This window comes from Macaca mulatta, chromosome 12 (assembly GCF_049350105.2).
Source record: "Macaca mulatta isolate MMU2019108-1 chromosome 12, T2T-MMU8v2.0, whole genome shotgun sequence".
Classification (NCBI taxonomy): Eukaryota; Metazoa; Chordata; class Mammalia; order Primates; family Cercopithecidae; genus Macaca; species Macaca mulatta.
In genome coordinates, this window is record NC_133417.1 from 130,539,692 (window position 1) to 130,563,170 (window position 23,479).

At 38.7% G+C, this 23,479-nt stretch overlaps 2 long non-coding RNA genes across 3 annotated transcripts in view; both read left to right on the plus strand.

The window, feature by feature from the left end:
* Window positions 1–12,783, plus strand: part of LOC144333330 (uncharacterized) — a 323,101-nt gene extending 310,318 nt beyond the window's left edge. Inside the window, exon 4 of the long non-coding RNA XR_013401908.1 lies at window positions 12,660–12,783. This is a non-coding gene — a long non-coding RNA (uncharacterized LOC144333330). The remainder of the gene's footprint in view (window positions 1–12,659) is intronic.
* A 3,552-nt stretch (window positions 12,784–16,335) lies between these two features.
* Window positions 16,336–23,479, plus strand: part of LOC144333329 (uncharacterized) — a 95,222-nt gene continuing 88,078 nt past the window's right edge. For both annotated transcript variants that reach the window (XR_013401906.1, XR_013401907.1), the window contains exon 1: window positions 16,336–17,854. This is a non-coding gene — a long non-coding RNA (uncharacterized LOC144333329). The remainder of the gene's footprint in view (window positions 17,855–23,479) is intronic.

Below are 23,479 nucleotides of genomic sequence, written 5' to 3' on the forward strand. Positions count from 1 at the left end.
TCTGGTAATAAGGTCATGTGGATAAAAGTTATATATTTAACACAAAAAGAAGAAAGTGCATGTTGGTGAAATTTTTAATTGAGTATAAATATGTCTTTTTCTAGGGTCAATTGAGTTTCTAAGCATTTTTAAAACTGAGATTACTTTTTAATTACTTTCAAATTAAGGAACATTCAATACTACAGCACCTTTTGTGAAGTAAATTAAAACCATTTTCTGAGATACATAGTCTGGATTTCCTCCTACTCTTGTTGCTAGGAGGAAGAAAAAGAGAACAAGAAAGATAGTAAATAATTCAACCTCAAATTCCACCCTTCTGCCTTATCTTAGGCTAAATTCGTGTATTTCAAATGCTCTAAACAATTAAATGAAAAAATAAAGAATGGGATTTCAGGGAACTCCAACTTAATGATGCAGCAGTCAGTCAGCTGTTACCAACAGTTTCTTTCCAGAATGAAGTACTGATTTGACAGTGGTTGGTTACCCCACAGAGACTGTCTTGGTATCAAGAAATCCAAATAAGCTGATCACAGTGAAATCTGATCTCTCAGGGACCACTTCTGTCTGCAAATGAAGGGGAGCCATTTGGCCAGCTGTTAGGATCTGGGGCTCTGGACTCTGACAGCACTGGGTTCAAATCCCTATTACCAATGAGTAATTGTCTGCAAGCAGACTTCTTAACCTTCTTCACCATGTGTTTTGCTGTCTAAGAATCTGAGCTCAGTGCATCCCTCAGATTCTTCTCAACAGAGAGTTGTGGGCAAAAACTTGGAGACCCAACTTTAAAGTTGAATAATTACTACAACAGTGAGGTATCCCTTATTTGTGACTTGTGGAACTTTTCCTCAACCCCACCTTCTGTTCCTGTGAAAACAACCACAACCATAGCAACAATAGCCCTGATATGGACAGGAGACAGGGAAATACTGGGGAGGAAAGGGCAGTTCCTTGGCAAAGGCCCCACTCTTAAGCCTGGAAGCCCACAGCCTGGAAACCCACAGCCCTCAGCGAGAAAAGACATTCCTCTTTTTGTACCCAAAAAGTTGCCTTTTGGTCCACTACACCCCCCTATCCTGTACCCATAAAAACCCTGAACCCCCAGCTCCAAAAGAAGATGAGCAAGCAGTTGAACAACAGCAGAATGGCAGAGCAGAAAAGAAGAGAAGAAGCATCTGAACTTAAAGAGGAGCACAGCTGGGGACAATCAGAGAGGAGATCAGCTGCTAGACCACCAAACTCCAGGTGAAGATCATTTTCCCACTCCGCCCCCCTTCCAGCTCCCCATTCATCCTGCTGAGAGCCACCTCCACCACTCAATAAAACCCTGCATTCATTCTTCAATTCCCTGCATGACCTGGTTCTTCCTGATTGCTAGACAAGGAACTGGGTACCAAGGGGGTCCACTGAGCTGTCTAACACTTAAACCACCTGCAGGTAGCAAGGCTAAAAGAACACAGTGTAACATGTGCCCACCTGGGCTTTGGGAGCTGCAGACACCCAACCCAAGATGCTACCGTGGGGCCAGAACCCCCAAAACACTAGCCCTGGCTCCTGCACCTGCCCATCTGTGTGCCCCTACTCTCATACGGGGTTTGAGCATGGCAGCTAAACAAACTAGGTACACCCCTGTCACATGTCCTGTGAGGGGGTCAGGGAACTCTCCTGTTTCAACACTGTGCACCAGACATAGTGTAAGTTCTTCGGATATACCAATTCATTCATTTCTTACTATAACCCCAGGAAGTCAATAACTTTATATTATACCACATTCATTAGAAGTTGTTAAACATATTTCTACATTTTTTTTTTCAGAGAGGAATAAAGGGGACTGAATGCTTGATTTTGAAATCTGGTAGCAATAAAAAACTAAATTCTGCAAAAATAATGTTTAGTTGAAAAGAATGGATCGAAAACTCCAAAATGACCAACAAAAGCATAACAATTTCTTTTTTTTTATAATGGGGATAAAAGAGGAAAACAAAAATGGTATAAAAATGGCAGGCATCTCTCACAACCTGGCATATATGGCTGGTGTAGACAACCCTACCTGTTCTACCTCACAGACATGTTGGCTAAAATACAGTAACAACAATAATAAATCTGCATCTATATGTAATATAAACTTAAACTATATGTAATATCATCTTACATATCTCATATCTCAAATCTTACACCATCTTGTATAATTTTTAATCTATAGCTACTCTATTTCTATATCTATATTGCATATTTAGATATTCATTACATTGGTCTTCACAATGGTTGGGTGTTTTAAATGTTTGGTAATAAATTAAAACAAACGAAAAATATATTGGTAACTTTTGTGAACACTGAATCAAATCGTATATTAAAATTTAAGAAATGAACTGAGAGATCTTGTGGTGACTTTGCAACAGATATTGTTTGGTTCTGTGTGCCCACCCAAATATAATCTTGTAGTTTCTATAATACCCATATGTTGTGGGAGGGACCTGGTGGGAGATGGTTGAATTGTGGGGGCAGGCCTTTCCCATGATGTTCTTGTGATAACGAATAAGTCTCATGAGATCTGATGGTTTTAAAAACAGAAGTTTCCAGCTGGATGCGGTGGCTCATGCCTGTAATCGTAGCACTTTGGGAGGCCGAGGTGTGTGGATCACCTGAGGTCAGGAGTTCAAAACCAGCCTGGTCAACATGGTGAAACTCCATCTCTACTGAAAGTATAAAAATTAGCCAGGCGTGGTCGTGGGTGCCTGTAATCCCAGGTACTTGGTATGCTGAGGCAGGAGAATCGCTTGAAACCAGGAGGTGGAGGTTGCAGTGAGCCAAGATCATGCCACTGCACTCCACCTGGGCGACAGAATGAAGCACCATCTAAAAAAAAAAAAAAAGAAAGAAAGAAAAACAGGAGTTTCCCTGTACAAGCTCTCTCTTTGCCTGCTGCCATCCATGTAAGATGTGACTTACTTCTCTTTGCCTTCTGTGATGATTGTCAGGCCTCCCCAGCCATGTGGAACTGTAAGTTTATTAAACCTTTTTCTTTTGTAAATTGCCCAGTTTGGGGTACGTCTTTATCAGCAGCGTGCAAATGGACTAATACAGCAACCCAATGGGGCTTTAGTCCTGGATATGGCCTGGTAGAGGGGATGTGATTCTAATGCTCTCTAAGAGCAGAAGGCATGTCCAAAGGACAGAGGAAGATGATGAAGCTGAAACTGAGCTTGAAACCTTGAATTTCTGCCCCATGTATTCATATACAGTCCTCTAACCTAAAGCGGCCAAGAGGAAGCTTCCTTCATTTGGGGTCATGAATGGCCAATCTAATGTGCTGTGTGGGTGTGAATTTATCTATGTGTTGGATCATGAACTGAGAAATATAAGGAAAACCTCTAGGCTCTCAAGCAAATACACAAACAGTGTACGTGGGTACATTTATACTGAAGGTACACAGCATTCTAAGTCTTGGTCTGAGTTACTCCAGAAGCAAACCTTGAGACCAATATTTGAGTGCAGATAGTTTATTTGAAAAGTGATTCAAGAAACATCCATAGGACAGAGGTGAATAGAGATAAGAAACTGTGCAAACCCAACAAAAGCTGTGTTATTATTAAAATAGTCACTACTGTGGGCAACTGGCGTGCAATCTCACTGAGGAACTCATAGAAACGATGTGAAATTTACTTCAGAGTTGTGTCAACTGAAGGGCAAGGAAGCAGAGATTTTATATACCAGCTCCTTGTCTTGCATTGGTTAAAGTTTGCTTCTCGGTGCGTCACCTCTTTGGCAACTTCTGAATTTCCCTGTACACTAAGTGATGCACTCTCTTGGTCAGAAAAAAATGTTCTCAGGCAGAGAGTTCATGATGTTTGCACTAAACAGTCTTCAGGCTAGCAGATGTGAATGCCTGAGGGTATGGAGAGGTCATTGACACTTCTACAATAACAGTGCTCCAAAATCAAGTGAGGAAAAGTTGTGCTTGTCAGTCTCAAAGATTATATTGATTTTTCAATTACTTGAACATTATACCTGTTAATCTAGTTGTGCTCATCAATTGCCAAAAGCAATGATGAAAAAAGATGAAGAATTATGAAAAGCAATGATGAAAACAGAAAAAGAAAATCACAATGCACCCACTAATGGCTAATCTAGAATCCTTTCAACAGTGTATTCACACCACTCATAGGAATAAAGAAACATGTGTAATTCCAAATGGATTGGCAAAATGCATTTCTGTCAGTTTTCAGGAATTTGTAGAGTCATGTACATGAGTAGGCATTTAAAATTTTTTGTTTATTTGTTTTGAAATGCTTTCTCAACAAAAAGCCATGGTAGACTACTAAGTCTGTGCACTATCCTCAGTCATCTGCCCGGGACTGACAGCATCACTCAGCCCTCATGCATTTCTACTGTCTGCCTTTGTATGGTTTCAGAGTCCAAGAGCCCCATGTCTGACAGCGATTTGGAAGCAGAGGTATCATAAAACCAACTGAAACAATCTCATGCTTAATCATGGTCTATTGACTAATTGTGGTGACAACTGGAACACAGCTTCTGGGCCAGACATCACAAAGATGTGAAGTCATCAAAAGAGCCACCTATGATCCTGAAAATCTCTTAAGTGATATGCCTAAGGCCCTTCTCCTAACCTAGAACTGAGAGTGATGAAGTTTGACTTGTAGTTGCTATGATTTACCGCTGGGAAAACCATCATTCATTTTTCTTTTCTTTTTCTACTGGGGAGAAAGTTAAAACTGTGAATTTAACATGCTTATAGCCACATAGGTTGAATTATCCTCTAATGGTCATTTATAAAACATAATTTTACTTTTCTCTGCAAAGATTTTTTAACACTTAATACAAGAAAACATTTTAAATATTATTTTGTTGTCTGTATTAAATCCATTTCTCTTTGAACATGGAGAAAGAATGATCAGTGTCTGACAATTTTTGCTGAAATATTTGTCAAGGGAGAGGGATGCAGGAGTCGGTAAGTGAAAGCATCTAACAGCATAATTTGTATTGGCTTTCACTTGCTCACAGGAAACAGCAATGCAGCATTCTTTCCTTGCATATCAGGACTTTCACAATCTGGACCCAAATTCTCTCAACTTCTTGGCTCGCACCACTCCCTGCTACTCCTTCTATTATATTCCTAATTGGATGAACTAATTTTCTTGCAGTTTTATGAGTTTCAAACCTTCCTACATGTGCCCAGGTGAATCCCTCTGTTTGAAGTTCCCTTGTTGTCAGTCTCCATTGAATACTATATTCTTCCCCACAGGGAAGCTCAAACGTCACTTCCTCTACCGAGTCTGGTATCTTTCATCCTTCATCATCACTTCCTTTCCTGAACTCCCTAAAGACTCACGATCTCCCTAATATGTTTTTCAAGCAATTTGTCAACCTGATGGCCTGTTTTACTTAATGATGATCTCTTTGAAGGATAAGGTGATAGTATGTATCTTGCTACTTCCTGTTAACATATGCAGGGTCTGACATACAAGTCAATTCTTAGTAGGTGCTCAAGTGTGTGTAGATGATGGAAGGAACTAAAAGGATGGAGAAAAAGCTTTTACCAGACCCACATCAGGCAGCAACAGACATAAGAGGAATAGGACCAAGTGTCTATTAAATTTTTAACATGTGGCTGACATTGCATTAAGTGCTTCACATATGAAGCACGAAATTCCTTGAAATATTAATCCAGGCACTTCCCTTTTCAGCATTTCTTGTATTTGACTCTTCCCCTAGTTGCATGAGTGGCATCTCCTTTGCCTTGAGGAGACTTACAATCATTACAAAATGGAAGAATGAAGGAAGAAACTATATCTGGTTATTAAAACACCCAAAATAGGCTTTTTTTGTTGTTGTTGGTGGTGGTGCTATTATTATTTAGTTTTATTTTTTTGTTATACTGTAAGTTCTGGCGTACATGTGCAGAACGTACAGTTTTGTTACATAGGTATACATGTGCCTTGGTAGCTTGCTATGCCCATCAACCCGTCACCTACAGTAGGTATTTCTCCTGATGTTATCCCTCCCCTAGCCCCCCACCCCCCAACAGGCCCCTGTGTGTGATGCTCCCCTCCCTGTGTCCATGTGTTCTCATTGTTCGACTCCCACTTATGAGTGAGAACATGCAGTGTTTGGTTTTCTGTTCTTGTGATAGTTTGCTGAGAATGATGGTTTCCAGCTTCATCTATGTCCCTGCAAAGGACATGAACTCATCCCTTTTTTATGACTGCATAGTATTCCACAGTATATATGTGCCACATTTTCTTTACCCAGTCTATTTTTTATTGACATTTGGGTTGGTTCCAAGTCTTTGCTATTGTGAATAGTGCTGCAATAAACATACATGTGCATATGTCTTCATAGTAGAACGATTTATAATCTTTCAAGTCTCATAACACGAATAATACCCTGAAAGCCAAAGTTTTCCACTTGAAATAAAATTAAAATTTTGAAGGGGAGGAAAAAGCAGTTGGGATAGCTCCAAAGGAAGCAAAGCATTGAGTTTATGCCACAATAGAGTAGGAAGAGAGTAAAAGAAGGCCCAGCCTAGCTGTCTGTCAAAATAACAAGATGGAAATCTACTAGGCAGGAGATGATGGGGAAATCTGGAAGGGGTTTGACCTTAAGTGGAAGTCCCTGAGGGGACCCACAGAAGAAAGTTCAGGACAGCACTGACATCCTGGTGAACTCCATGATGCCCCAGCAGGACCACATCTGTTCTGTAGTCCAAGCATCCCACTAGGGCTTGGGTGAGCTCTTCACTTTGCCTATGCTCGTGTTCAACACCTTTTTGTGATCTGACGAAGACCTTCCATCAGCAGCTTTCTCTATATCTACTCTAGATCCTCCATAGGTGATTCCTGGTTATTGGGCCTTTCTAAATTTCCCATCCAAACTTTCAGTAAGGGCAGGCCCACTTTAAAGTCTTGGATATGGCCCCAAAACTGACAGTGGAATTTTTAAAGCCCAGAAAGGCAGTGGCAGTATGGTCAGGAAAGTACTGAATATATGTACTTGGATGGAACTGGACAGTGGCAAAACTGACATCCTTTACATATTAAGAATTTTATTTAATGTGCACAAGAATCCTATGATGTAGGAATTACCACCTGGCTTTCACACATAAGTAAACTGAGGCTCAAAGAGTTTGAATAATTTGTCCAGAATCACACCATTTGTAGTGTCAGAATAAGATGACAAACCTAAGCAGAAATATCTATAATGCCGTGTTGCATGTTTTTTAATAGTGTGTGTGTGTTTGCATTTATGATGCTTATGGTTCATGCTATTTATGGGCATACCCGAATAGGTACATGCGTGTCTTTTCTACAGTGAACACATACAAAAATAAACTGGGTCCATAACCATCTTCATCTCTCCTTCCTTCTTCCTTCTCTCCTGTCTTTATTTCTTCCTTTCTCTTTTCTCTCCCTGTTTTTCAGGGTCACAGTTCACTGTCAAGTCAAGGAGAAGCGTGTATTTAGAGCAACACTAATGATTCTGGCCACTAACTGGGAATTTGATCTTCTGGGCTCTTCTCCCAGCTCTCCCACGGTGTGATTTTAAACTAGATTGAGCTCTTGTTTATCCAACTGTAAAATACAGGTAATACAGTCCTACCTCACAAGGACTGAGAAAGAATACTGTTATGTATAGTGCTTTATGGCCTACAGATGGAAGGTATAATCAGTGACAACTTCATTATTTTGAAAGTGTTTTCAGATTCATCTTGTCCTCCCCTAGATGAATCCATCACCTCTAGGATTCATCAGTGCTATCCTAGAGGTGATGGTGTAAGAATATGCCATCCTTGAACATGCATGGAATTTCAGAAATTCTTATGTAAAATGGTAAAAGGTATAGTTTTTCTCCAATACCAGGAAAGTGTATGTTTTGATACAATCTTAATTACCTTTGAGTATGTGAAAAATAATTTTTAGAAATTTTCCATAGCCACAGAAAATACAAATCCCCCACTCTAATCACAACCAAGTTACCAATTTCTCAGAAATTCTAGACTGTGTCATTTAATTTCTCAAAATCAGAATCATATCTTTAGCAAGTTAATGCACCTATTGATTTTAGGTAGACTTGAGCTTTTTTTCTTGATTTAAATAATAAACCGGAAAAAAATGAATCAAGAGAAAAAATCTGGGTACAAAAGTCACATATGATACTTTTCTAGAAGGCGAATGAATGGATGGTGGCTTTGCCAATGTGCTGACTTCTGTCATTTTTATGTTCAGTGACAAGCACCATATGAATGATTCTACTCTGCTGATTCTGGAGAGGACCAAAATGAACAGATTGTCAGAGCGGCAATTCGGCTGGCGTGCCGTTGCAGCTCACCAGAGTGCCAGCAAAGACTATGAAGAGCAGTGCACTTGTTTATTCCTGAAAATGCACTCGCTTGCCAGAAACTTAATTTTAGCAATTTTATAGCCAGCAAATTTAAACATTAATGAGTATAATCATTTTTCATTCTATCTTGGTCAAAGAAGGCCGTATGTTAGAAATATGCATATTTAAAATCTCATTTGGGGGCAGAGATTTAAAAAAACATTATAGGAGAGTTTCTCATTCATAAAATAAAAGCAGAAAGTAGGTATAACTACTAAAGTGTTCTTCAAACTACAGTAGTGCATTGCTTAACAACAGGGATACATTCTGAGAAATGTGTCATTAGGTGATTCCAGCATCGTGCAAACATCAGAGTGCGTGCCTACACAAACCTGGATGGTGTAGCTGATCACACACTGAGGCTAGATGGTGTAGCCAATTGCTCCGAGGTTACAAACCTGTGCAGCATGTTACTGTATTGAATTCTGTAGGCAAATTTTAACAGAATGTTAAGTATCTGTGGATCTTAACATATTAAAACATAGAAAAGGTACAGTAAAAATACAATATAAAAGACAAAATGTGGGACACCTGTCTAGGGAACTTAGCATGAATGAAGCCTACAGGACTGGAAGTTGCTCTGGGTGAGTCAGTGAGTGAGTGGTGAGTGAATATGAAGGCCTAGGTTATTATTATACATGACTGTAGTCTTTATAAACACTGTACACTTAGGCTACACTACATTTATTACATGTATTTTTTCAATAATAAATTGACTTTAGCTTACTGTAAACTTTTACTTTATAAACTTTATTTTTAAACTTTGACTCTTTTGTAACGTCATTTAGCTTAAAACACAAAAACATGGTACACCCTACAAAACTGTTTTTTCTTTATATCCTGATTTTATAAGCTCTTTTCTATTTAAATTTTCTTCTTTACTTTTCAAACATTTTTGTTAAAAACTGAGACACAAACACACACATTATCCTAGGCTTACATGGGGTCAGGGTGATTAATATCACTGTCTTCCACCCCTACGTCTTGTCCAGGTCTTCAGGGGCAATGTCAGGAGCTGTCATCTCCTGTGATAATGCCTTCTTTTGGATATATCCTAACGGACCCACCTAAGGCTGTTTTACTTATAGTCAACTTTTTTCTTATATAAGTAATGGGAGTATACTCTAAAATAATGATAAAAAGTATAGTATAGTAAATACATACGCCAGTAACATAGTTGTTTGTTATCATTATCAATTATCATGTATTATACATATTAGTATGTGCTATAGTTTTTTTATGACTGGAAGTGCAATAGTTTTGTTTATACAAGCATCATCCTAAACGCATATGTAATGCATTGTGTGGTGTGACTTATGATGGCTATGACATCACTGCGTGATATTCAGCTTCATTATAATCTTATGAGGCCATGATGTAATAGGTGGTCTGTCAATAAGCAAAATGTCGTTATACAACACATGAATGTGTTATACAACACATGATTATTGTGTCTAGATTACATAATCATCATCATGCTGGACTCACAGCTCCTGGTGATAAAGGTTTGAAATCTGGTACTTATTATTAGGTCATTCTCCTTTCAGAAACAAATAACAGTTTTTGTGTACCATGAATTCTACACTTTTAGCATTAGTCAAATCCATCTCTTCTTTATGCCCACTACCTTACTAGAAGGCTTCTATTATCATAGCCTCTTATTTGGTCTCCAGATTCTATCCTTCTTCCTTGCTAAATCTTTCTATACTTATTGCCAGACTAATCTTTATTAAAACTTCTCTCATCCATAGCAGTGAAGAGTTTCCAATTTCCTACCAAATAAAGACCAATATCCTAAGTGTGGATATTGAAATCTCTCTTCAATCTAACGTCAACTATTATTAAATAACTTCTAATTTTATTATTTTTGTTCATGCACATTACACTGCCATAAAACTAAATTAATGTAATTCTTTCATATAATTCCATGCTTTAGTAGTCTTTTTCTCACATTCGAACTGTTCTCACTCTTGGAATGTTAACTTCTCCAGCTCTGTATGTCTGCATCCTGCATCTATCTCTAAGAGTCCAAGCCACAGGGCACCTCCATTAAACAATGAATTGTTGATCACCTCCTGTGTTCTAGGTTCTCTTCCAACTGCTCCAACATAGTACTTTAATTATGTCTACAGATTTAAATAATCTCTTTCTTCTTTAATTTCCCATACTATATTCTCAGCATTTTTATATGCCTTGTGATGTAGTCATGGGTACAGGAGCTACATTGAGACAATGCAATGAGACATCCCTGAGACAGTCTGTCAGTTCATAATCTTGATAAGCCTGAGGTCTTCTAGCACATAGTTAGTGCTTTATGAATATTTTTGAATTAAAAAAGAATTAAAGACAGAACAGTCTATAAGGCACGGGAAGCATAGAGCAAATGTCTGAAGCCAGGAGTTGTAAAAATTATTATTGGGTTTTTTTTTGGATTTTCTTTTTCTATTTGATCAGCCAACCACAATGTAGAATACTATTGCATGCCTTTTTAAAAACATGTATGGTGACAGTGGAGCAAATGTATTCAGTTTCCCTAAAACTAGAGCTAATTTGACATGGCTGTGTGTGAATACCTATATCTCAATGTACGTTCAAAATGTAAATCAAGTTATTTCAGAAAACTTCTATGCAAATTTGTGCCTGAGTAGGTAAGGGATGAGTAGTTTCTCATTCAGTTTTTATCTATTTAATTTTGTATGTAAAGCATATTTAAATGCATGCATGCATTTCGTTTCAATGAAATGAGTAATTAAGCACTGTTAATTGTACCACACTTATGCTCGGATTTAATAAGGCTTGGTGTCTACTGAAAATACAAGTGCTGGTGCCCCACCTCTGACACATGAATTCCAACTCTGTGTGAATGAGTCCAGAGAGCTGTATTTTAGAAAACTCTTCAAATGATTCTGATGCATGCTAAAATTTGAAAAGCAGGTTCTAGAAAGTTAAAATTCAGAGAAGCTCACTATATGAGTGAAATCCAACATGTAAATTCAAGGAAAAACCTTAATGTGCTGTAAATCAAGGATTATCAGAGTTTAAGGAAAGGGGAACAAAGTTTTATTTTATACAAGAAGGATTCAGTTATAATGGATACCTTGCTTAGATCTTAGTCTCACAAAGCCAGCTGATGTCCTTCTGCTGGAAAAAAAAAAATAGAATCTTCATTGGGACATGGACTTTAACAGTGTGTTTGTTATTACCCATCTGAACGAGATTGAAAAACTCTACATTTCTCCTTAGCACTGTACTGCTCCCCCTGCCCATATGTTAACAAGACCAAGCCAAGTTAAAAGCATGGCATTGTAAACCACTCTGTAACTTGTATAAAGAAAACTTAAAAAGAACTTTTGCTCTGAGGCTATCTTGTGCTCCTAAGTCCTAGAGTAATCCATTTATTGTGAAGTCAGAGTTTTCTTCTCTGCATTCCAATATAAGTGTTCTATTATAAGCCCTCTGTTTAAGACAGTGGATAAGAATCTTGCTGTTGTTAATGTTTTAATTAGAATTTCCATATTTTGGAGGGTAATTAACTATTCAGAGGCGTAAGAGTTCTTTATGTGGAAAATTCTCTACATGTAAAACCAGACCTTGCTGAACTTTGGAAATGTTTGAGTATGCAAAACCAAAAACTTTCATAGTACCCTTTCTCAACTTTTTCTCAGGTTCACACTAATACCCTGCTCAGAAGTTTGAATACTTGAAGAAAAAGATGTACCTGACATCAAAGAGTTCAGTACGAAATTCAACCACAAAATAGAACAGGGAAACACAGGGAATGGACCCACAAAATAGAAGAAAGTTTAAAAAAAAAAAAAGGCAGGAAAACCGAAACAACAAAAACAATGACAAGTGTTTCCAATATACATTATTTTATAAAATGTGCATTCTACAAACATGTCTAAAAATGGAATAATGCCAGGATTTGATATATTTTTTCTTTCCCTTTTTAAAAATGGTAAGATCATACATATGATCACTTTGAAAGGATTTAAGATGGAGTGAAAGCAGTCTGAACATAAATGAAAAGAAACGTCAATAAATTAACCAACAGTTTTTACCTGTTTAGATTTGAATTTTTATACTGTAGATTAGAAATACCCATGTATCGTCACCCATTTTATCAAAGAAAACTATGATCGTTCTCCAAGGTAGCCATATGATTACTCTTAGAAAAGGCAATTAATACATTTTTACTTCTACCAATCTTTGAATTTAGTTTTTCTCTAGATTTTGAGTACTAATTTTGTTCATTAATTTTGTAGGTTGCTGTATTTCTTTCTTAATTTCAGATGACTGTGAATTCTCATCATGGACGATATCAGTTCTGCACAGAGAGCAAGAGAAGTCCATGGCTCATTGTACTGCAGCCCAGCAATGTCCAGAGGCTCCGAGTGATGAGTATATATTATATTTCTTGGGAAACCAAGAAAAACTCCAGTAATAGTACTGTACATTATGCTCCTTTGTATAATGGGTCAGTAATAGTGGGATGGGATGCATTTCACCATATCCCATTTAGCCATGAAATTTTTATTATTTTTGAATCCTTGGGTTTAATGGCAAGAGTGGTGTCGAGCTCTATGGATGGAAAAGTAACCCCTAATTCTAAGACAGGTAATGAATATTTTAATCACCTGAATTTCTACAACAAATTACCACAGGCTCATCCTTTATCTTGTTATACAGATACCATATAATTAGTTTTAATGGCACAATAAGTGATTTTACTTTTTGGTTTTTGCAACTTTTTGTAGTAGAGTTTTGCAAAGATTTTTTTCATCAGTAGTGATAGAACATCTCATCAGAATTTATCTTCCTCAGGGAAGCAGAGGCCTATCTTTAAACATTCACTATTGAATTCAAATAAATATGCTTTGAATTTATTCTTTAATTATCACATGAGAATGTTTACTGCCTTCATGCCAGGTAGGTCATGGTAAAGATGCTTGCTAGTGCCTCAGCATATCAAACCTTTAAAAAGGACCTTTTTAATTAACATTTTCATTTCAATATAAAAGACCAAGAGCAGATAGAGAAAATACAGGAATCCAAAGATTATTTTATTACATGCGACAAATATGAAACTTTTAACAAAATCTCTGTAGGATTATCTCAATATAGGAGGTTAAAGATTGCACAGCATTTTCAGTGAATTGGTTGATGACTTTGCATTGCTTTCATTTGAATACATGTAGATGCAGTGTTGCCAAAATCAATTAATTAAAAAGGGATGTTAATGTGAGAATTAAAAGTGGCACTCTCAAAACCTTGCCAACTTCCCAGCTTCAATTTGGAAGGGCATAATTAAATGTACAAATTAAATATCCATAAAGGAGGTAGATACAGTGTAAAGAAAACTATGGTTGGAAGAGATACCAGTGTTCTAATTCTGGTTCTGCCACTGAGTCATAATGCCACCTTGATTGCAACAGTTTTTACATGTGCACAAATTCTTGACATTCCTCTCACTGGAAAGTGGACTTTATGTTTTTGTACCTTGAATGTGGGCTGACATTAAGTGACTTCCTTTTAACCATAGAAATGCAGTGGATGTGACACTGTATAACATTTGAGGTTAGATCAGGAGAGTTCATGCTTTACCGACCTGATTCTCTAGTAGCCGGGGAAGATGTCTGACCACCTGAGACTGCTATACTTGAGTGGCTAGAGACGGGTGCCCCAGATGATAGCTCCAGGTGAGCCCACAGACAGAGCCAACACCATCTGTCAGCCATGTGAGGGCACCATCTTGGTAACCTACCAGTCGAGATCCGAAGAAGGACTGTCGAGTCAAGCTCTCCCAAGGTTATGACCCACAAAAATCAAGAGAAAAATAAAATGATAATTTTATGACCCAAAAATCGAGAGAAAAATAAAGTAATTTTAAGCTGCCACATTCTGAGATTTCTTTAAATGAAGCAGTAGTAACAGGACCATTGACAAGTCACTTAATGTCTTTATGCCTCAGGTTTTTATTGATAAAATCAATATGATTACTCACCTGTCTGTCTCACGAAGTGTTTGGGAAGACGGAGTAAAATAATGCACATGAAACTTCTGTAGAAATTCTAGCCCATTTCTTATGAGAGCAAGGGCCATGTCTTATTTACCTTTGAACTTACGATATCCAAACTCATGCCTTCCATTAGGCGGGTAATCAGTGCATGCTTTAAAAAGTTTTGTTCTGTTCGAACTGTAATCATTTCAACAAGTAATGAATTTTGTTTTAGAAATTTTTGGAAGTGCCAAGTATTATAAAATTAATCTATAGCTCCACTACAAAGACACACCTATTATCACTTCTGCATATTTTATTCCTGTCTTTAAAAAAATAGGGTATTTTTACTTTGTATATTACTGCATCCTTACTGGAAGGATCGAGGAGGCATGACAATAGATCAGAGAGAAATCCCCCTTGGTAGTACAGACATACGGGTGGTGACTGGCTGCCACTCAAGAGAGGCACAACTTCCCTAGACCCTTCTCACATGTGTAGCTTTCTCACACATGTAGGTACAGGGAAGATATAGAACCCTGCACCTTGTGGGAAGATATAAACAGAAAGCAGAAGGCCAGGAAACACCACTGAACCCAAGATCTTACATTGATACAAAGCGAGGATCTCTGTCACTGTAGAAGAGGTGGGTGAGTTTCGTAACCAACACCCCCACAGTTACAAGTCAGAGTTTTGCTGCCATGGAGGGCAAGTGGAGGGTGAACTGGGAAAGGTGCACCCTTCAAACTCGACCAAAACTGGGCTGGACAAGAAAAAATAGGATCTTTTCCCCCATCCCCAATCCCAGCCTTTCCTTACCATGAGATGCTCCACAATTAATGCCAGGGAACAGCAGCCCACAGCTGGAGGAGTCTGACATTTCTGATATGCTGATTACCAAAGCAACAAAAACAACAAATATAAATTGACTCAACTCACTTCTAACCGCTTCACGAAATGTATCTATTTCTGGCCATCGGTATTATTTACCTCAAGGTTTACAAATCATCTCCATATGTTCCACCACTTACCTCCACATAGAATAGACAAGGATTTGAATAGATACTGCCAAAGAAGAGTTATGGATGGTGGCTAAGCACATGGAAAGTGCCCAACATTAGGTATGTCAAATCCACCTCTGATACTAAATACTAATCTATACAGTGTGTACAGTGACTAAAATTCAAACGAACAAGTGCTGGTGAGGATGCTGAGCAATGGAGACTCAAGTATTGCTGGTAGGAATGCAAAACATATGGCCACCTTAGAAAATGATTTGGCAGCTCCTTTTAAATTTAACTTTACAACTTTACACTTTAAAACCTTAAAACTTTAAAACAATACACTTACCATTGTAACCCAGACATTTTTACCAAAGAGAAATGGAAATATACGTTTATAATAAGATCCAAAAGTGAATGATTTTGTAAACTTTATTTATTTTAGCCCTACACTGGAAATGACTCAAATGTTCATCAACTGGTGAGTGGAAATAATTGAGTACTACTCACCAATAGAAAGATGATATGGTTTGGCTCTGTGTCTCTACCCAAATCTTACCATGTAGCTCCCACAATTCCCACGTGTCATGGGAGGAACCCAGTGGGAGGTGACTGAGTTATGGAGGCAGGTCTTTCCTGTGCTGTTCTTGTGATAGCGAATAAGTCTTATGAGATCTGATGGTTTTTAAAACGGGAATTTCCCTGCACAAGCTCTCTCTTTGCCTGCTGCCATCCATGTAAGATGTGACTTGCTCCTTGCCTTCTGCAGTGATTGTGAGGCCTCCCCAGCCACGTGAAACCGTAAGTCCATTAAACTCTTTCTTTTGTAAATTGCCCAGTATTGGGTATGTCTTCGTATCAGCAGCATAAAAATGGACTAATACAGTAAATTGGTACCAGTAGAGTGGGGTACTGCCAAAAAGATACCTGAAAATATGAACACAACTTTGGAACTGGGTAACAGGCAGAGGTTGGAATAGTGTGGAAGGCTCAGAAGAAGACAGAAAAAATGTGGGAAAGTTTGGAACTTCCTAGAGACTTGTTGTATGGCTTGGCCCAAAATGCTGATAGTGATATGGACAATAAAGTACAGGCTGAGGTGGTCTCAGATGGAGATGAGGAACTTTTTGAGAACTGGAGTAAAGGTGACTCTTGCTATCTTAGCAAAGAGACTGGTGGCATTGTGCCCCTGTTCTAGAGATTTGTGGAATGTTGAACTTGAGAGAGATGATTTAGGATATCCGGTTGAATAAATTTCTAAGCAGCAAAGCATTCAAGAGGTGACTTGCATGGTGTTAAAAGCATTCAGTTCTATACAGGAAGCAGAGCATAAAAGTTCAGAAAATTTGCAACCTGACAATGTGACAGAAAATAAAATTTCATTTTCTGAGGAGAAATCCAAGCTGGCTACAGAAATTTGCATAAGTAACAAGGAGCCAAATGTTAATCTCCAAGAACAATGAGAAATATGTCTCCAGGGCATGTCAGAGGTCTTCAGGGAAGTCCTTCATATCACAGGCCTGGAAGCCTAGGAGGAAAAAGTGGTTTTGGGGGCTGGGCCCAGAGTCCCGATGCTATGTGCAGCCTAGGGACTTGGTGCCCTGCAACCCAGCCACTCCAGCCATGGCTGAAAGGGGCAAATGTAGAGGTTGGGTCATGGCTTCAGAGGGTGCAAGTGGCAAGCCTTGGCAGCTTCCACATGTCATTGTTCCTGCTAGTGCACAGAAGTCAAAAATTGGGTTTTGGGAACCTCTGCCTAGATTTCAGAAGATGTGTGGAAACCCCTGATGCCTCAGCAGAAGTTTGCTGCAGGGGTGAGGTTCTCCCTCATGGAGAACCTCTGCTAGGACAGTGTGGATGCAAAATGTGGGGTCAGAACCCCCACAGAGCCCTTGCTTGGGAACCATCACCTAGTGGAGCAGTGAGAGGAAGACCACTGTCCTCCAGACCTCAGAATGGTAGATCCACTGACAGCTTGCACTGTGCACCTAGAAAAACTGCAGACACTCAATGCAAGACAGTGAAAGCAGCCAGGAGGGGGGTTATACCCTGCAAAGCCACAGGGGTGGAGCTGCTCAAGACCATAGGAACCCACCTCTTGCATCAGCGTCACCTGGATGTGAGAGATGGAGTCAAAGGAAATCATTTTGGAGATTTAAGATTTGACTGCCCTGCTGGATTTTGGACTTTCATGGGGCCTGTGGACCCTATGTTTTGACCAATTTCTCCCATTTGGAATGACTGTATTTATCCAATGTCTGTACTCCCATGTGTCTAGGAAGTAACTAACTTGGTTTTTTCTTTTTTTTTTTTTTTGAGATGGAATCTTGCTCTGCTGCCTAGGCTGGAGTGCTGTGGTATGATCTCAGCTCACTGCAACCTCTGCCTCCCAGATTCAAGTAATTCTCCTGCCTCAGTCTCTCAAGTATCTGAGATTACAGGTTCCCACCACCATGCCTAGGTAATTTTTATATTTTTATATATTTTTTTTGAGACGGAGTCTCGCTCTGTCACCCAGGCTGGAGTGCAGTGACCGGATCTCAGCTCACTGCAAGTTCTGCCTCCCGGGTTTACGCTGTTCTCCTGCCTCAGCCTCCCAAGTAGCTGGGACTACAGACGCCCACCACCTCGCCCGGCTAGTTTTTTGTATTTTTAGTAGAGACGGGGTTTCACCGTGTTAGCCAGGATGGTCTCGATCTCCTGACCTCGTGATCCGCCCGTCTTGGCCTCCCAAAGTACTGGGATTACAGGCTTGAGCCACCGCGCCCGGCCAATTTTTATATTTTTAGTAGAGATGGGATTTCATCATGTTGGCCAGACTGGTCTCAAACTCCTAACCTCAGGTAATCTGCCCACCTTGGCCTTTCAAAGTGCTGGGATTCAGGCATGAGCCACCACACCTGGCCACAAATAACTAACTTGCTTTTGATTTCACAGGCTCATAGGTGGAAGGGACTTGCCTTGTCCCAGATAAGACTCTATACTGTGGACTTTTAACTTAATGCTGAAATGAGTTAAGACTTTGGAGGACTGTTGGGAAGGCATGATTGGTTTGGAATGTGAGAACATGAAACTTGGGAAGGCTAGGGTGGAATGATATGGTTCGGCTGTGTCCCCACCCAAATCTCTTCTTGAATTGTAACTCCCATAATTCCCACCTGTCATGGGAGGAACCCAGTGGGAGGTAATTCAATCATGGGGGCGGGTCTTTTCCATGCTGTTCTTTTCATGATAGTGAATGGGTCTAAGGAGATTTGATGGTTTTAAAAACAGGAGTTTGTCTGCACAAGCTCTCTTTATTGGCCACCATCCACGTAAGATGTGACTTGCTCCTCCTTGCTTTCCACTTTGATTGTGAGGCTTCCTCAGCCATGTGAAACTCTAAGTCCATTAAACATCTTCTTCTGTAAATGGTCCAGTCTTGGTTGTGTCTTTATCAGCAGTGTGAAAACAGACTAATACACTGCTGCACCAAACAATATGAATAAATCTCAAAATCATAAGGCTAGGTGAAAGAAAACAGATACAAAAGGCTCACACTGTATGATTTCATTCATATGCCATTCTAGAAAAATTGTGAAACAGAATTTGAATAGCATGTTGCCCATGTTAGAGTTGGGGGTCAGGGATTGACTACCAAGGAACATGAGAAAATTCTTTCAGGTAGTTGGAATTTTTGTTTTGATTGTGCTAGTGGTAATTACCTGACTGTATATATCTGTCAAAATACTTGTCACCTGAAAAAGGGTACACTTTCCTGCATGTAAATTTTTACCACAATAAACCTGAGTTAAAGGAAAATCACATAAAACACGGTTTAGAGCCTTAGGAGAATAGTATGGAAAACTAAAGTGGCAAATCCTATTGTTTGAGTTTTATTTAATGTTGAGATTTTTAAGATGCATTATTTACAGTTCTTTCCCTTGTGATTTGTAGTCTCTATTTTTCCATAATTACTAAAATATCAAATTTTATTGCAGCACATTATTGTTCAGTTTTCTTGAATATTTTCTCCTTTTAGAGAGCCTAATAAATGTCACTGTATTCCTTTTAAGAAGCTGTGTCGATAAGAAATGTTTTTACTTCTCTACTTCCCTAGAGGCAACCTACTCACATAAGTGCTTTTCTCCCTAAGTCTGAAGTTTTGTGAATCACCTATTTTGCAGGCTTGATGAAATCAGTAGGGTGATATTGAAAGGAATGGCATGTTAAATCCTTTTGTAAGTTGTGTATCAATATTTTGTAATACACAGAATTGCCCTTAGCTTATATATATTTTATTTTTTGAGATTTATATTAAGATTTCCTTAATGCCACGTATATCTAAATATGCTTATGATTCACCAACATACCCAGCATTCAACTTAGAGAGATCCCTAAAGTCACTGGTCACTGGCCTTTTAAACACAGCCAACTCTCCTATTTCATATAATGGAGACTTCAAGACAAACCATTTTACAATACTGTCTTTTCCCAAAATTCACTCAGGCATCTCTCTTGTTGGCATTCTAACCATTATTTTTCTCTTTACATGGTCCCCTGATTCCTAAACTTATTACTGGGTTTATGATCTTTGTGATCTCTTCTTTTGGCATCCATCTTTGATTTGGCAACCACCTTCTGTGGAGGACTCCCTTTGTCTCTTGATTCTTGTGTGCTTTTGATTCCCTTGTCTTCCAAAACTGGAGTACAGATGTTTCTTTTTTCCCTTTGCCAGAACATCAGACTCATAGAAGTGCTTTACTGGATCCTCTCCCACCCCATGAAATACCCTGGAGCAGAGATTCTCCAAGTGTAGTCTGTGATCACCTGGCGGTTCACTGTGTTAATATTTACACAGAGCAATAGTGGGCAACGCTGCTGGCACCTCTATGAATCAAGACAATGTGCTTGATTACTACGGAAGTGTAGTAATTCTCAAATTCTTTATCACCACATACTAGCAGAAAAAAGAAAAAAAGAGGCCAATTTCATTTTTTAAAAAATTGTCCTTACTAAAACAGTATGTTATTAATCGTGTTAACTGTTGACCTTGAATGCATGTTATTTTAATGTTCCACTCTATGTGATGACATGGGAAACATATAAAGCACTCTGCTGCATGTTGAAGTTTGATGTTTTCTTGAGGAAAGAGATTAGTGTGATTGTATTAGTTGTGAGCTCAGCTAGCACTGACTTTTTTTTTTTTTTTTTTTTAATTCTGCTTGTAAAAACTACTGACAGGCAAACTGGTTATCAGATTTGGGCATTTGGTAGACATTTTCTCAAAAAGGAATGAAGCCAGTCCATTTATGACAAATAACTGATAATGTTCGTTGTCAGCATCATATAAACGATGTTTCATAGAATCATGGACAGTAACTGACAATGTTCATTGTCAGTGATAAAATTTGAGCTCTTTAGCATTATCCAGAATTTTGGGAAAATGTCTAGGTACCATTGTGAACTAGACTATCTCCTAAATCATAAACACTTCTGTGATCAGGGTGGTTGTGACATTTTTGCTATTTTATATGAAAACATGTCAGCATATGGAACATGTGCATGACTCAGTATATCAGTATTTTCTAATTGATCTATATATGTTGTTACAAAATAATATATGGGTAAAACATCCATTCAAAGTACAAGTTAGACCAAAGGGATTTTAATGTAACAGAGTAACAACAACAACAAAAATCATTAATATGGCTTCAGATTCACATTGCAAAAAATTATTTAAGAAATACCTCAACCAGGCATGGTGGCTTACGCCTGTAATGCCAGCACTTTGGGAGGCAGAGGCAGGTGGATCACTTGAGGTCAGGAGTTTGAGACCAGCCTGGTCAACATGGCGAAACCCTGTCTCTACTAAAAATACAAAAATTAGCTAGGTGTGATGGTGCATGCCTGTAATCCCAGCTACTGGGGAGGCTGAGGTAGGAGAATCACTTGAATCCTGGAGGCAGAGATTGCACTAAGCAAGGACTGTGCCACTGCACTCCAGCTTGGGTGACAGAGTGTAACCCTATCTCAAAAAAAGAAAAAAAAGAAAAAAGAAAAGAAAGAAATACCTCTTAAAACCTTTTATTAAGTTTGAGTGTAGTAGCAAACATGAATATCCATAGTTATCTGAAAAGTTATTGAAACACTTCTATCTTTCTCAACTACAGATTTAATGCAAAACACATACGAGAATTCAGCTGTCTTCTACTAAGCAAAATATTACATGGTTTTGAAGAAATGTAAAACCATGTTACTTTTTTCATTATTATGTTGTTTTAGAAATATACTTTTTCCTAAAAATACACTATCTATGTTAGCATAAAATGTATTTGTTACTATTTTAAATGAATTAAATATTTTTTCTATTTTCTCAATTTTCATTTTTACTCTAGTAAAATGGATAGCTATAATTCAAATTAAAATAAGGACTTGGGGTCCTCGATAATTTTGGAGAGTATAGAAGTTTCCTGAGACCATGTTTAATAACTTCTGACCTAGAGCTTTGTATACTGAAAGTTTTCACACATGATTTAGTTGGTCTCAGTGCATTTCTTGAAACTAAACTATAAGTTTCATAGAATCAGGAAGCCAAAACTTAGAATTCATCATTTTGCTGATGGAAGTACTGCTCAAGTGTCAGGGGCACACGTCTTTGCAATGCCTGAGCCTAATGCCTCATGTGTGCTTGTTCCTTCTCTCTCAAGAGTTTCTACCAAATTGCACAGCTTCCTAATGGGGCCTAACTTACACAGCTTGCCTTAACGCCCCTGGTTCAGAATGGATCCTAATTATAGGACAATTCCATCTCCTTTTGTTAGATGAGACTGAGCAATAGGAGTTTCTTCTATTCAACTGGGGAGCCCATTGTTCAGTGTTTACCTTTTGGATCATGTTTATGAGTGTTCCTTAACATGACATAGCCTGAATCGTGATTTTTCTCATAATGGTAAATAAACTACCAGTGGGACACAATTTATAGCTGAGTACCCCAATTACTTGAAATAATATTGTATCTAGTTGCAAAAAGATGGAGCATACTATAGGATAAATGGTTCAAAGTGAAAAGACATCCAGGAAAAAGACCACCTAGAATTTCATATACAACTAGAAGAAGCTACTTGGGAGGCTGAAACAGGAGAATCACTTGAACCAGGGAGGCAGACGTTGCAGTGAGCCAAGATCGCAGCCATGCACTCCAGCCTGGGCGACAGAGCAAGATTCCATCTCAAAACAGACAAACAAACAAAGCAAAACAAAACAAAACACCCAAAAAACTAGAAGATCTTTGGACTCATTCAAATAATCTTTCAGAGGTTGGATTGGGGGAGGAATGATGGGGCATACTATATAGGATAAATGGTTCAAAGTGAAAAGACACCCAGGAAAAAGACCACCTAGAATTTCATTTAAAACTAGAAGAAGATCTTTGGTCTCATTCAAATCATCTCTCAGAGGTTGGATTGGGAGAGGAACAATGGGGCATACTATAGGATAAATTGTTCAAAGTGAAAAGACACCCAGGACAAAGACTGCCTAGAATTTCATATAAATCTAGAAGATTCTTGCCTTCATTTGAATCATCTTTCAGAGGTTGGATTGGGAGAGGAGCCCACTCATACACATCTTTGCCTACAGCTGTTTCTCTTAAACCAACTTTTCTAGAAAGCAGTGTGAGGCAAAGGCTTATGTAGATACTTTATATAGAAGAACAATCCCAGGAAATCAGGAGTGAAGGACAAGGGAGCTGAGGCAGGAAAGGTGGAAGAGCAAATACAGGGAAGTGCTTTAACCATCTGGCCACTGCTTGTTACTAGCACAACCAATTGCTTGATCTCATGAGACCATCTTTAGAGAGACCATATGGAGACCTGCATCAGGATAGTCTGTCTGTGGAAGGGAAAGAATTACCTGCTATCTTCTTGATTTCACTGGGGTCAACAGTTCACCCTGCAGTATGTTAAATCCCACTGAGCAGGTCCCACATGTCTCATACCTCAACCGTACCAGGGAAGCCTCAGATCAACAAAGTGTGCAGGGTAGGATTGTGAGTACAGATTTCCTCTGGTGGTGCACATGAAAATCTGGTTTCTATAGGGCCTAA